General features: G+C 42.2%; 1 long non-coding RNA gene across 1 annotated transcript; it reads left to right on the top strand.

The window, feature by feature from the left end:
- The first annotated feature begins 467 nt into the window (after positions 1-467).
- On the top strand, positions 468-8,116 carry LOC143821125 (uncharacterized). The gene is made up of 4 exons (XR_013225691.1): positions 468-554; positions 3,870-4,072; positions 4,360-4,439; positions 7,859-8,116. It is a non-coding gene; the product is annotated as an uncharacterized LOC143821125 (long non-coding RNA).
- The last annotated feature ends 587 nt before the right edge of the window (positions 8,117-8,703 follow it).

Here is an 8,703-nt window from a genome sequence, read left to right as displayed (position 1 = left end):
GCATGAATACACCTGAAATGGTTGGAGTCATTGTCAGGACATATGAGGGCTGCACTGCAAGTGTTTGTCAGCCGGTTTGGTGAAACTGATCTTGGGTGAGTGATGCTCACTACAATGTATCTGACTTTTGGACTGGACTGCCCACTAAGAAAAGGTCTGTGCAACAGTCAAATGGCTTGGTGAATGATTTAACTGCGCATCCAGCTCCTGAGCAAATCAGCAATGATCTTTGTTCTCCAGTCTTCATAATATCATCCTAAAGGGGCCATGCCAATAGAAGCTTGCCTGCTGTGAGAACTTAATTATGTGCTCTAATAATATACAGAAAAGACACCACAGAGAAAACTGATAAGTGGTTTCTCCGAACAGCCATTGAACATCTACAGCTCAAAAGCCATTGCAGGTCAATTGGGTGCAAATTTATTGAAGTGGAGCTCTTGTTCTGGCAATTTTTTATGATCAAAATGTCCTTGCCAAAACAAGGAGCAAAAACTAAAGAAATGAAAAGCTAGTCACAAAAGCTGGTGCCAACAGTGCGTCATTAACTGGAGAAGGTGAGTGAGATAAGCAGCTATTAGCACCGGATAGGCTTATAAAAGTTAGCCTTTCCACTTATCCTTGAATAGCATTTGGATGAGGGTAAAAAATAAATTCTGTGCATACTATTCATCCTCCCTTTCAAATCAATCAATCATAATTAATTGAGTTAGTGAAACTCTCTAGGCTTTGGTTTGAATGCAAAGTGACTCAACAGTAACCCTTATCTGTAGCTAAAATACCCATAATTAGCACAGGTATTTGGGAAAAGGCTGATTGGGACCTGAGACCTGATCACAAAGCCAACATAGTACTCTATGAGTTATATTTGGAACCCACCTTTAATATATAGGACACTGAATAACATAGTAATTGGGTTTCCCTTTATGAAATATGGAGAGTTAGTAGGAGGGCAATTTAAACTACATTTTAAGCAAGTGAAAATCACTAGGCTGTGGAATAAAACTGATCAGATTCTTTGTTGTAAATAAAGACTTGTTTTTGAATTTCATTCTTTTCTATACCTTTTCCGATCATAATACATTTACTCCAGCTGAAATCCCAATGTAAATTATTGGAATAAAGCCAACTATGGTTTGTTGGAGTGAAAACACAATCGTGTATCAATGGAACTGAACTGAGTCTTGGACATTGTGGGCTGCTGCTGAAAGAAATATACTGAACTTTCAGACTCAAGAAGTCTGGATTGGGTTCTGCCACATTCATGCAACCAAAGTCTTGTATATTTGTGGTTAATCTGTACAGGACTCAAAGCAGTCTGAAAGCAGAGTTGTTATGGAGAGCGTGATTTTTTTCCAAAAGTCACTTTGTTAGATATAGCCATTGATTCCTCTTACTGTCTTTTTTTCTCCCAAAAGAGAAATTTCCTTTTCATTTCTCTTTGGTTTGCTTTTATAGTTTTCTATTACACCTCCTTTTCTTTGTTCACCACATCATATCTCTGTTTGCCAGTTATTGAGTGATAGGTTGACACATGCTGCTACCATTTAAAACTGCTGCTATTACTCTGATTTGCAAAGTGTCTGAGTAATTTGGCTTATTGCCTTGATTTTATGCTGGCCTCTAATTATTACAATTGGTCCTACTAGTGCTCTTAATGATACTTGATAAATGTTTATTCCCCAGACCACCCCCAAATTAAGGCCACGAGAAAGCAACTCATTTATTTAAATGTCTGATCTACATAATAATTTATTAAAATATGCTGATATATTTTAAGGGTGAGCTGTGCTTGGCATGTTTTCCAATGGCAGTCTTTTCTTAGACAGAGGTACCCTGGTTCAAAACTCAGCCAGTGGATTATACCAGAATTACTGATCCTTGAATGCACAAACAATATGCTAAGAGTTAACAGGATCCACCCCCCACACACTCCTTTCCCTGATCTCTACCAGGTGTTCCTACCCATCCTGAGCAATCCACCCTATTCCTGCCATGTAGTTATATTAAAACCAGTTAAAATCCAAGCTTATTAAATTTTAATACAGAGATCCTCTTTGTTGATATTGTGGAGCAGGTGAGAAAAAGGCTAATCAATAGCTAATCTGAGGGAATCCAAAAAATTCCTTCTTAGTAGTTGTGCAAGCAACCAGCATATCCTGCAACATGCCAAGGGAAGGTGGGTGGGTTAGTAGCATGCAGCAAATGCCTATTTAGTAGGAGCATGGGCCATTGATCGGCACCTTTCCAGTGCTGCCCAATGCCACATTTGAAAGAGGAGGCCAGGGCAAGTGAACCAATGGTTGTCGATGTTGTGAAAGCCCTTTCTAATGGACTGTACATGTTTTTAAATTTGAATGCAAACTTGGAGGATAAAAGCTGACGATGTTGGATATAAGCATTTTAAAATAAAAAATAAAAAAATAAAGTATAAATTATTAAAATAAATAAATGACTTTCAAAGATGTTGACACTGGTGGAGTAATCCCCTTGTTTTGGATCTAATCAACCTAGCAAGAGAACACTGAATCCTGTTCTTCCAAGTCTGAGCTAAAAATAAGTAAATCATTAAGTCACAGGTGACTTTTGGTGGCTCAAAGGGTTTTCAAGGCAAGAGTCATTCAGGAGTGGTTTGCTGTAGCCTCCCTCTGTAATTGCAACCCTGGCCTTCCTTGGGGGTCTCCAATCCAAATACTAACCAGGGCCAACCTTGCTTGGCTTCCAAAATCTGACAAGCTCAGCGTAGCCTGGGCTTTTTAAATATAGGTATCTAATTTTGTTAATCTAATATGGCAAATCTGGACGGCATCTTAAAAAGCAGAGACATCACCATGCCAACAAAAGTGTTTCTAGTTGAGGTTATGGTCTTCCCAATTGCAATGTATGGCTGTGAAAGTTGGACCACAAGGAAGGCCGAGCATCAAAGAATTGAGGCTTTTAAACTCTGCTGCTGGAGAAGACTCCTGTGAGTCCCTTGGACTGCAAGGCGAACAAACCGGTCAGTCCTAGAGGAGATCAGCCCTGACTGCTCCTTAGAAGGCCAGATCCTGAAGATGAAACTCAAATACTTTGGCCACCTCATGAGAAGGAAGGACTCCCTGGAGAAGAGCCTAATGCTGGGAGCGATCGAGGGCAAAAGAAGAAGGGGGCGACAGAGAATGAGGTGGCTGGATGGAGTCACCATCGGGGGATGGTAGAGGACAGGAAGGCCTGGAGGATCATTGTCCATGGGGTTGTGATGGCTTGGACACAACTTCCCCCCCAACAACAAATCTAATTTTGAAGCCATTTTTTAATTTCTGTGTTTTCTTTTTTAAATATTGGATTGGATCCTACCAGCAAGCAAAAGAGGTAAAAGAGCCCTTGTAACCACCAATTATTCTTAAAATCCTTGGATCTTCATGGACATGCAGGACTAAGTAAGGAGGGAAATGGGGTGAGAACAGAAACATAAACACTCTCATTTGTGAGCTACAGACAAACCTATTAAAACATGGAAATGGAAACAGAAGTGACAGTCAGACCTAACCCTCAGAAAGGCAAGAATTTATTTTGAAGCCTTCCCTCCACCTTGTCATTACTTTTTAAGGTAGTTTATGTTAAGCAAATTAGACTACTAAGGACTCAAGTGAGTCCACACATTGTCATATAAATCATAACACTAAAACTAGAAATGTGTGAACTTCCTCTCCTGATTCAAGATAGCAGTTGGTTCATGTATCAGGAAAATTATGTTAATGGTGTTGAATATATACCCCAATCAAAGTATGTGATACAGTAGCTCTACAGTGAGTCCCAAAGAATCTCTGTTCATTTGCCTTTGTATTTTTGAAAGGTGATAAACAAGCTCTACAGTTCAATTTCCTTTTCAGTTTATCATTTGGATTTCATCCAGAAACCAACAGCATGTTTGTGGGAGGAAGAATCACCAAGGCACATATAATGTAAGGCAATTTACACATTGAGATTCACCAAATAGCGCTTTAAAATGGAGGATGTAGCCGGCCGTTTACTGCCCAGACGCTGCATGTTGGCAGCATCATATGGAGAGGCCAGAATATAATGACAATAAAAGGTAAGCATTTCACTATTTTTTAACGGGTGCAGAAATCCCCTTGGAATTAGGATTATACTCCATAGCATTAAACCATGATTTTATGTGTTTCTTTGTTTTCCATCTCTGAGGTGCTACAAAAAGGCATGAAATGGTAATAGTATAGAAGATCAAACAGCATGAATTCAGAATGTCATTCCTTTTGAGTCTCCTTAGCACTGAAATGTAAGACATCAGAAACACTGACTGTCAGGATTTATCTTGAATTTCTGTTTTCATTTTGGATCATGAAAACCATAACATCTCAGCCAAAGACAACATGAAACATCTAACTCTGAGGTCACTGATCTGCAATTTGTTGTGGTGACGGATCCAATATTGAGTTAAGGTAATTATTTGCATGGCTGGTAATGCAGTTACAAATGCTGTTGGGAAATTGGCCAAACCCCATTTTAAGAGAAGAAACAGAGTTTACTACACAGATACAGAAAGACACAAGGTGTGGGTGGATTGGCAACAGAGAAGATTTTCGTTTCCAAAGAAATAGAGCCCAATCCCCGATTAAGAAAAAACAAAAACAAATTAGCAATAGAAAACTTCATAGAACAGTTTTTAAAAATAACTTGAGAGCATGCAACTCTAATCCTTCTGTCCCAAGGCTTTTATTGACAAGACCTCAACAGTGTGGTACCTAATCTATTTGGCACCCAGGGCAGGGGGTGACTGGGGCTCAAAGGCACAGGACAAGGAGCAGGGCTTGGTGATGCAGGGGCCAGCGGGGCTTAGTGACATGGTTGGGGGAGGAGAGAAGAAGAAGGAAGAGAATAATCAACTTTCTTGCACAGTCAGAAAGAGGTGGCAACAAATGAGTGGTGGCAGGGTATATATGTAAGGCTCTCCCTTCTCCTACCCCTCCCACAGAGCCACATACCTATCCTTATCCATGGTTCCTCTATATATTTGTGAAACAGCCTGGGGGGTGGGATGTGTCCGGTTGTCCAAGTTGGAATACGGCCAATCAGGGCGCAGCCAGCTTTGCTGATTGGCCCTGCCCTTGCAGCTCCCACCCTCCACCCCTGGATGCTAGCCACATTCCTCTCAGATGTGCCTCAGTGCCTGGAGCCAGCAGCAGGTAAGGGGAGAGGGCCCTGGGCAAAGGGCTGTGGTGGAGGGCCTGCTAACGAGGGCCTCTTGGCCTGCTAAGCAGGGCCTGCTAATGAGGGCCTCCCAGCCTGCTGACTGCCTGCTAAGGAGCTCTATCCTGGGCCTGCTAATGAGTAGGCCAGACCCCATCCACCCCACTTAATCCGGCTGCGAGCTGCAGCCCAAAGCCTCCTAAAGCTGCCTGGCCGGGGGCCGGGGGAGGGGGCCCGTTCAAGGCCCATTCTTAGGAGTGGGCTTTGAAGCTAGTAACTGATATAAATGTCATCTGCCAAGAGCTATTTGGCCATCTCTCTCCCTCCCTCCCTGCTCTCCCAGGCTTTACAGAACTCTGCACTGATTTTCCCCCTCTTCACCCAGAGACACAGAGCAGAACTTGGGAGACTCCTCCTCTGACCCAGAAATCACTTTGTTCACATATTTCTTCTGAGTTTCCACCACATTTCCTTCTCCCCCCCCTTCACATCTGTTTTCCCTCCACATACATACAAATGTAAATCTATTGCAGGCTTTCCCATCTCTCTCCAAAAAAGGGTGTGGGGGGCACAGAAAATAAAACCATTCCTATCTCTTATGATGCTAAAGGTGGTGGGAGGGGGGATTCATAATAGAAATGTTCTAAGCAAATCAAGAGTTCTTCCCCTTCTCCCCTCTTGCAGGGCTCTGATGTCACCCCCCTTCTGCTTCTTCCCCTCGGAGTGTTGAAACAGACAGGCAGCCACCGCCCCTTCAACCCTGCAGCAGCACAGTGCTCTCGCTTCCCTCCCCCCCCCCCATTGCCTTACCCTTCCCTATCAGCACACACACATACATCTCTGCAGGTAACCAGACCATCACACACACACACATAAAATACCCCCCCCCCCCGTTTATTTCCTGGATCAGCTCCATTGACTGGAATCATTAAGCTATCAGTCTTCCCCTCCCATCATCTTTCCAAATTCCCCCTCCCTCTCCACTTTTTTTGAGGGGGGGCAAAGTCTGCAGACAGAGCAGCACGAAATGGCTTTCTCCAGCCGCTGAAGGCATCCCTCCCTTGCTTTCTATACAAATGCTTGCCCATCCCCTTGCACTGCTGTGCCACACCACCGCTAGACATGGAAGCACAGGCCTTGGGAACTAGTAAGGGTCCAGTGTCACTCCCCTAATGCCTGTTCGGGGTCAACAGGAAACTGCTTATGGAAGCCAGATTGACTTCAAACTGTGTAACAGTGGTGAGATTAAAAAAAAAAAATTAATACTGTGTTATTTCTAACACTTCTCATATTTAGCCGTGCTTTCCTTACACAACATCTTCCTAGTGCTCTAAGCTTATTACTCATTAAAAATTCTTTGCTGCTTTAGATCCATTAGTTCAATTTTGGGTGTTGGTTTGTCTAAGCAGTTCCTTTTTTAACCTGTGCATAGTTCGATGAATTACCCATTACTGGAAAACAACACCCTGACACTACAGTTGTACATGATTAATGGACCTAGCTTGTCTGCTTAACAGGCAAAAGGCAAAGTCGTTCATTCTAAAGAATAATTTAGAAATAGCTCTGACCCATGAAATTATACATTTAACTAACATTTTATCCTAATTACTTTGCTACAATATTTTGTTTGCCATTTAATTTTCATTACATTGAGTATAATGTTTGGCTGTTCCTGATATTTTCAATTTAAAAAACACCCAAGTGGATTAGGCCTCAGGAATGGGAGAAGTCTTTATTTACTTTCAGGGCCATCCTTTGCAAAGTTACTCTATTCCAAGTTGATTAAAATCAGTGGGCTTAGACTGGAGACACTCTACTTAGAATTGCAATGTTGCTTGGTATTAAAAAATTAGAAGGGCTGCCCATGCATCAGGACAGCATGTTGTGTAATACTGCTGGTTTGCCATGTATGAAATTGAGGACCAAATCCCTGCTTTCCTGTAGAGCTTAGGCTGATTCTGCACTTACTTCGTTTATTCCGTTGTGGATCCTGCTGAATTCAGATTGATTTGAACTCGGGTCTTCCTCTACCCCCCCCCCCCGCCCGCAACAGAAAAGTATTCTGCATGTGGTTAGGTAAGCTCAGAAGGGGAGGGGGAGCCAAGCGCAGCAGGATCCTCTTTCTTTTCTTGAACGGGGTGGGTGGGTGGGTGGGGGTGGGGAGAGGATTGGAGATAGCAGAGGAGAGGGAATAAACCCAAGAAGAAAGTCTCTGCCGAGAGAAGTTAGAGTTTCTGGGTCTTCTGGGGAGAGAAGTTAGGGCTTCCCCTTTAAGGGAAGCCTTGCATCCTGGGAATTAGGAAGCCTTTGAACTGATGCCCTGGCCAACCAGGGCATTTCTACAGCATTAGAAGCTCAGCAGCAAGTTATTTTGGGGAAAGCAGACAGCTGTATGCTTACTCATGCCAATTTTAAAATATTGAGGGTTATTGAGGGTTATATCCACTCCAGGAAAGTTATATCCACTCCAGGAATATTGAGGGTTAAATCCACTCCAGGAAAGGCAGAGTCACTCCGGATCAATCATGCTTGATGCAGGTGAAAAATTTAAATCGCCCAAAATCAAAATGGGAATTGCATTCAGTGTAGATGGTAGGGACTGAATCGACCTGGGATTGGAATCTATCCAGACAGAAGGAGGGCAATATAATTTCTGCTTTTCCCCTTTCAGATTCCCTGTTTGCCCCAATGGCATTCCTGAAGATTCCCTGTTCCTCTGAAACAGCATTTCAGGAAGATAAATGGACTGCAGTGGGAGAAGAAAAGGAGGAACTTTCTGTTCTGCTGATGGATGTGCCTTCTACTGGTCAAAAAGTCTGCCTGGGATCAACACTCTCTTTATATTATCTTCTGAATCAATTTTATAAAATGGTTGCAAAGATTAAACATGTAGTGATGTAGGCATGCCACTCTGTTGCATCCAAAACAAAATGTCAGTCTTATCCTTTTGCAAAAAAAAAAAAAAAAAGAGGCATCTTTAGATGAAGTGGGCATGGGTCCATAAAAACTTATACTTCAATAAATCTGCTTATCGTTAAAGCACCACCAGACTCCTGTTTGCAAGGATAAAATGCCATTCTAGTTTCCTCTAAGGAAGAGCAGTACAGAAATGTGGTAACTAAAAATGATAAGAAGCAACACCCCTGCAACTTTTAAAAATGCCATAAAATACTTTGCCAAGCACATATTCTTCAAGGGGAAAATATATATCTCTTTGGAGAAAAAATCCCACATGCTTTAAGACCCTGCTATGTGCCTCAGCACAGTTTGAATACATTATAGCCTGTACAGTAAGACCACTGCAGAGTCTCCAGGTATGAGACATACCTCATTCATTTTAGATATTTACTGTTGGGGAAAATCTCTACTTTAGACTTGAATGTGGCTTCCCTCCCCCCTTCGGAATCTATGTCTATGTACATAGCGAAAAGTGTAGTTGAATAAAGAACTCTACTAAGAAACAAAAGACATGAAACATAACAACAAAAAAGTTTAAATCACAGTTTAGGACTTCTA

The sequence above is a fragment of the Paroedura picta genome, chromosome 11 (genome assembly GCF_049243985.1).
Source record: "Paroedura picta isolate Pp20150507F chromosome 11, Ppicta_v3.0, whole genome shotgun sequence".
NCBI lineage: Eukaryota > Metazoa > Chordata > Lepidosauria > Squamata > Gekkonidae > Paroedura > Paroedura picta.
The sequence above is the reverse complement of the archived record's forward strand: the minus strand, read 5'-3'. Positions and strand labels throughout refer to the sequence as shown.